Here is a 7,118-nt window from a genome sequence, read left to right as displayed (position 1 = left end):
ATATTCAGGGACAATTCAGAGATCCTGAACCACTAATCATTCCTCCTGAACCACAAATCACTCATCTAGAGATTGTCGAGGAAGAAACCATTAAATCAGAATCCCTTAGTGATTCAGATTCAACAAATTCAATCATGGAAAATCTGGAACCTTTAAGTATGGAAGACCGAATGAGAGCTAAACGCACTGGCCAAGGTCACGCAATTACTCAACCAGACATTAATGCACCAGATTATGAAATCAAAGGACAAATCCTACTCATGGTAACTAATCAATGCCAATTTAGTGGTGCGCCGAAGGAAGATCCAAACGAATATCTTCGTACCTTTAATAGGATTTGTACTCTATTTAAAATCCGAGAAGTGGAGGATGAACAGATATATCTCATGTTATTTCCCTGGACTTTAAAGGAAGAAGCCAAAGATTGGTTAGAATCGTTACCTGAAGGGGCGATTGATACATGGGATGTTATAGTTGAAAATTTTCTTAAACAATTCTTTCCGGCATCTAAAGTCGTGAGACTTCAAGGAGAAATTGTTACGTTCACGCAAAAGCTAAATGAAACTCTATATGAAGCATGGACAAGATTTGGAAAGTTATTAAGAGGATGTCCGCAACATGGTTTAGACAATTATCAAATAGTACAAATATTCTACCAAGGATGCGACATCACTACAAGAAAAGACATCGATATAGCAGCTGGTGGTTCCATTATGAAGAAAACCGCAACTGAAGCTTACAAAATTATTGATAACACTGCTTCCCACTCACATGAGTGGCACCAAGAAAAAGATATCGTTAGATCATCTAAAGCTGCTAGAGCCGATTCTAGCCATAACTTTGATTCCATTTCCGCAAAGATAGATGCTGTCGGGAGACGAATGGAAAAGTTGACTAAAGATATTCACTCAATAAGAATTAGTTGTGAGCAGTGTGGAGGACCACATTTGACAAAAGATTATCTCAGTATTGAACAAACAATGGAACAAAGAGAGAAAGTTTCATACATGAACCAAAGGCCTGGAAATAATTATCAGAATAATTATCAACCACCAAGACCAATCTATAATTAAAATCAGAATTATAACCGAAATGTTCCATACAACAATCAACAAGGTCCTAGCAATCAACAAGTATCCAATAATACTTACAATCAGCAGAGACCAATTTTTCAAAACAAACCACCACAAACCGATGATAAAAAGCCAAATTTAGAAGATATCATGTCGAAGCTAGTTGAATCTCAAACTCAATTTTTCACATCTCAGAAACAAACCAATGAACAAAATGCTCAAGCATTTAGAAATCAACAAGCTTCAATTCAAAATCTGGAATAAGAAGTAAGTAACCTAGCAAGGTTGATAGGTGAAAGAAAACCAGGAAGTCTACCTAGTGATACAAATGCTAACCCCCGGAATGAAACAGCTAAAGCCATTACCACAAGAAGTAGTATTACACTTAAACCACCTAAAATACCTGTAATTTCTGATGACGCTATTCCTACTCCACAAGAACCACAATCTGAGCAAGTTAAGGAAAGAGAACCGGTAGTTGAAAAGGTTAATGAAGATAACACAGTTATGGCTAAACCTTATGTTAAACCATACCAACCACCACTTCCTTACCCGAGTAAAATGAGAAAAGAAAGACTTGAAGCCGAGCAATCTAAATTCTTGGATATGTTTAAACGAATAAATGTCAATCTTCCTTTCATTGATGTGATTTCAGGAATGCCTAGATATGCTAAATTCTTGAAAGATCTAATCACAAATAGAAAGAAAATGGAAGAACTTTCGGTTGTAACTATGAATGCTAATTGTTCTACAGTGTTATTGAATAAGATACCAGAAAAATTATCAGATCCAGGAAGTTTCACAATTCCATGTTTTTTGGGTAGTCTTAGTTCAATAGAAGCATTGGCAGACTTTGGTGCTAGTATAAATTTAATGTCGTATTCACTATACGCTAAACTAGACCTTGGAGAATTGAAACCAACATGAATAAGCATACAACTAGCCGATCGATCAGTAAAATATCCTAGAGGGATAATGGAAAACATGCTAGTTAAAGTTGGTACTTTAGTATTTCCAGTAGATTTTGTTATTCTGGACATGGAAGAAGATTCTCGAGTTCCTCTCATATTAGGAAGACCATTCTTAAACACGGCTAAAGCAATAATAGATGTGTTTGGTAAGAAACTGACCCTAAGTATAGAGGATGAGAGTGTTACCTTTTCTTTTGATAGAGCTATGCAACAACCGTAATCTGCAGATGATACATGTTATTATATTCAAACTATAGATTCACAAGCAGAATTGTTAGAAGAATTTCCAGAATTACAAGGAACAGGAGAATGTTCTTTAGGAGAAGGAACTGAACCAATTGATGAAGCTGAAATGTTAGCTGCACTTATGGCTAATGATTATGAACCAACAACAGAAGAAATTCAAATGCTAAAAGAAGAAGACAGATATCGATACAAATCATCGATAGAAGAACCACCGACATTAGAGTTAAAGACACTTCCAAACGATTTAGAATATGCTTATTTACATGGTGAATCTGAATTACCTGTAATAATATCGTCTTCTCTTACTAAAAATGAAAAATCTCAACTCATTTCTGTGCTAAAAGCTCATAAACCAGCTATTCCATGGAAGATTCATGATATTAAAGGCATAAGTCCTTCGTATTGCACACATAAAATCCTTATGGAAGAAGGTCATAAAACGTATGTGCAACGCCAACGAAGACTAAATCCTAATATGCAAGATGTTGTTAAGAAAAAAAATTATTAAACTGCTCAATGCAGGTTTAATTTATCCAATCTCTGATAGTCCATGGGTAAGCCCAGTTCAATGTGTACCTAATAAGGGTGGCATGACTGTCATCACAAATGAAAAAAATGAGCTTATTCCTACTAGGACTGTAACAGAATGGCGAGTTTGTATTGATTATAGAAAATTAAATGACGCCACCAGAAAAGATCACTTTCCCTTACCTTTCATTGATCAAATATTGGAAAGATTAGCCGGGAATAGTTACTATTGTTTTCTTGACGGTTTTTTCGGATATTTTCAAATTCCAATAGCACTCGAGGATCAAGAGAAAACCACATTCACGTGCCCTTATGGTACTTTTGCTTATAAACGCATGCCATTTGGACTTTGCAACGCCCCTGCAACCTTTCAAAGGTGCATGATGGCGATTTTTCACGACATGATAGAAGAATGCATGGAAGTTTTCATGGATGACTTTTCAGTCTTCGGTGATACATTTGAAACATGTCTAGTTAATCTTGAACGAATGCTTATTAGATGCGAACAATCAAATCTAGTTCTTAATTGGGAGAAATGCCATTTCATGGTTAAAGAAGGCATCGTTCTTGGTCATAAAATTTCAAAAGAAGGAATTGAAGTGGATAGAGCTAAAGTAGATGTAATTGCTAAACTTCCATATCCCACCAATGTTAGAGGAGTTAGGAGTTTTCTAGGGCATGCCAGTTTTTACCGACGTTTCATAAAAGATTTTTCTAAAATTTCCACTCCTATGAATAAACTCTTTGAAAAGGATGCTCCATTCATCTTTTCAGATGAATGCATCAAATCTTTTAATATTCTTAAAGAAAAACTCACTAATGCGCCGATCATGATAACTCCAAATTGGAATCTACCTTGTGAACTCATGTGCGATGCAAGTGATTTTGCAATGGGAGCCGTTTTAGGACAAAGGATTGAAAAACGATTTCAACCTATTTATTACGCTAGTAAGACGTTACAACGAGCACAAACGAACTATACAACTACTGAAAAAGAACTCCTTGCTATTGTCTTTGCTTTTGACAAATTTCGTTCATATCTCGTTCTAGCTAAAACGGTGGTCTATACTGACCATTCTGCTCTTAGATACCTATTTTCAAAACAAGATGCCAAACCACGATTAATCCGTTGGATCTTACTCTTACAAGAGTTCGATATTGAAATCTGAGACAAAAAGGGAGCAGAAAATCTCGCCGCTGATCATCTTTCTCGTCTTGAAAATCCCGAATTAGAAGTTCTAAATGAATCGGCTATACAAGATAACTTTCCTGATGAATATCTATTGAAGATAGATTATGATGAAATTCCATGGTTTGCAGACTATGCAAACTACTTAGTATGTGGATTCCTTGAAAATGGGTTGTCGTACAAAAAACGAAAGAAATTCTTTAGTGATATAAAACACTATTTCTGGGAAGATCAACATTTGTTTAAAAGTTGTCCTGATGGAATAATACGCCGATGTGTATTCGGGGATGAAGCCAGTCAAATCTTAAACCATTGTCACACAGGACCAACAGGAGGGCATTATGGGCCTTAACTCACAGCAAGAAAAGTTTACGATGCTGGATTCTATTGGCCTACAATTTTCAAAGACGCACGCCTTCTCTGTAAATCCTGCGATGCTTGTCAAAGGGCCGAAAAAATAAGTCAACGTGATGAAATGCCACAAAATGTCATTCAAGTATGTGAAGTATTTGACGTTTGGGGTATTGACTTTATGGGTCCATTTCCAAAATCTCATATTAATCTCTACATTCTCGTTGCCATTGATTATGTATCTAAATGGGCGGAAGCACAAGCTCTCCCAACTAATGATGCACGAGTTGTAGTCAACTTCTTAAAACGTCTTTTTGCAAGGTTCGGAACATCGAAAGCTTTAATAAGTGATCGGCGTACTCATTTTTGTATTAATCAACTTGAGAAAGTTCTCAAAAGATGTGGAGTAACTCATAAAATTTCAATCGCTTATCATCCACAAACAAGTGGACAAGTTGAAAATACCAACCGAGCTTTAAAACGTATTCTAGAGAAAACCGTAGGATCAAATCCGAAGGAATGGTCCATAAAATTGGAGGATGCACTCTGGGATTTTAGAATAGCCTACAAAACTCCAATTGGAACCACACCTTTTAAACTCGTTTACGGAAAAGCATGTCATCTTCCAGTAGAAATTGAACACAAAGCATTTTGGGCTTTGAAGACATGTAATCTTGATTTGCATGAAGCTGGACGTCTACGGTTAAGTCAACTAAACGAATTAGAAGAATTAAGACATGAAGCATATGAAAATTCGTTAATCTATAAGGAAAGAACGAAGAAATGGCATGATAAAAGAATCAGAAGTTCAAAAGAATTTAAAGAAGGAGACAGAGTTCTTCTTTTCAATTCACAATTCAAGTTATTTCCTGGAAAATTGAAATCTAGATGGTCTGGACCATTTATAGTCAAAAAAGTTTTCCCATATGGAACAATAGAGTTGATAAATTCAAATGGAATTGAATTTAAGGTTAATGGTCACAGAGTTAAACATTACATAGATAATCCAATGGAAGTTGAAGATGAAGTTAATCACAATTTCGACACCACGGCTAACTAAGTGTGGGAAGGTTCGAATCTTTTTAGGGTAATATATATTTCTGTTAGAGTTAGATATTCTGTTTTCGTGTAGTTCTTGAGAATGGAATCCGAATGGTCTTTCCCTAGCAGACCCTAAAAAACTAGTCTTCTCCCTCCATTCTGAATTTTTATTTTTTTTAGGTTTTACGAGATGAAGAATTCCTTTGAATTGAACCATGGTCTAATGCTACACGCTTTGATTACTAAACGTAATAATGACACACTCCCGAGTGACCTGGTGTCAGTAATAAGAGGCAGATGTGACGAAGTAAGAAAAGAACTCAGGAAAGATCATCATAAGACACATTTTGGTAAAGGAAAATCAAAATCCGCAACAAAAAGAAGAGCACGACACCTTGAAAGATGTCATAAATGCGGAAAATGGTCACATGAAGGTAATTGTTCAAACAATCAAACATATTCAAATACCGAATTTGTTACTCTATGCAGAGAAAGACCGTTCATATGTTTAGAAGAAAAGATATTGAAGAATCGAGGTTACACTTATGTAGCTATGGAGAACCAAATCACACGACTCTCCTATGAGTCTGCTAAAGCAGGTCTCTGAGAATTCTTTCTCACAAGTAAGTATGTACAGTTTTTATTTTATTTTATTTTTTTATTACTTCTAACCTTTTGATAATAAACGCTGAATCATTCGCTAGTATTAAATTGGTATTCAATAAAATTAGGTATGCGTAACCGAAATTATTGATATCATACAAAAATTTATTACATCACTGCGAAATTTACCGTTTATTCTTAAGGTATAAATATCTTTAATCAATCAACCCAAAATATTTCAGAAATTCGTCAAGAGTAAAACTAGGTTATGGAACCGAAATTACTTTACCGAAAAGAGGGGCGTATATTTTTGATAATATTTGATTGATTAAAGTGGGATAAAAGACCAAAAAGATTTTTAATTTTAATTTTTACCTTGTTTTTAATATATAAAGATTAAATTAATATTGTAAACTTTTTAAAATCAATATATTTAAGTTTGTAAATATTTGAAAAATTAATATTTTTAATATAAATTTGTTTGTATAAAAACAAAAATATAATATAAATTTGGTGTGAATTTTTAATTTTAATAATATGAATTTTTAATTTTATGCATTTTAAATTTAAGTTTGGTGTGAATTTAAAAACAAAAATTTACTTTATTTCATTAAGTTAAAAATTTGATATTTAAAATTCGTCGTGAGTTGAAAACTAGGTCGTTGAACCGAAATTGCTTTACCCGAGGGCGGGACGAGAACTTTTATTATCATTATTTTTAATCTTATTGAATTAAAGTATGCCAAAAACATTAAAAAAAACCCAAAAATCTTTGCTTTTAAAACGATGCTTAAAAAGTAACAAATTTTAAAACTTTGTTGAGAGACGGACTAGGACAACGATCCGAAACGCCCTCATTCTTAAAAGAAATAAATTTTTAAAATTTATTAATTTATGTTTTATTAAGTGAAGGTTTAAAAAAAAAAAAAAAACCCTGGGATCCATGTGATCGCATGGGATTTAGGCTACACCTCCATGCGATCGCATGGAGGCAAAATACTAGACAGGATCAAAAAGGCCACGAGCTCTTTGCTGCTTCTCACAAACACACACATACACGAACATATACCCAAAAATCACCCTAAAATCATCAATTTTTCACCAAATTCAACCATA

This window comes from Rutidosis leptorrhynchoides, chromosome 8 (assembly GCF_046630445.1).
Source record: "Rutidosis leptorrhynchoides isolate AG116_Rl617_1_P2 chromosome 8, CSIRO_AGI_Rlap_v1, whole genome shotgun sequence".
NCBI lineage: Eukaryota > Viridiplantae > Streptophyta > Magnoliopsida > Asterales > Asteraceae > Rutidosis > Rutidosis leptorrhynchoides.
Note: the sequence above shows the minus strand (reverse complement) of the source record.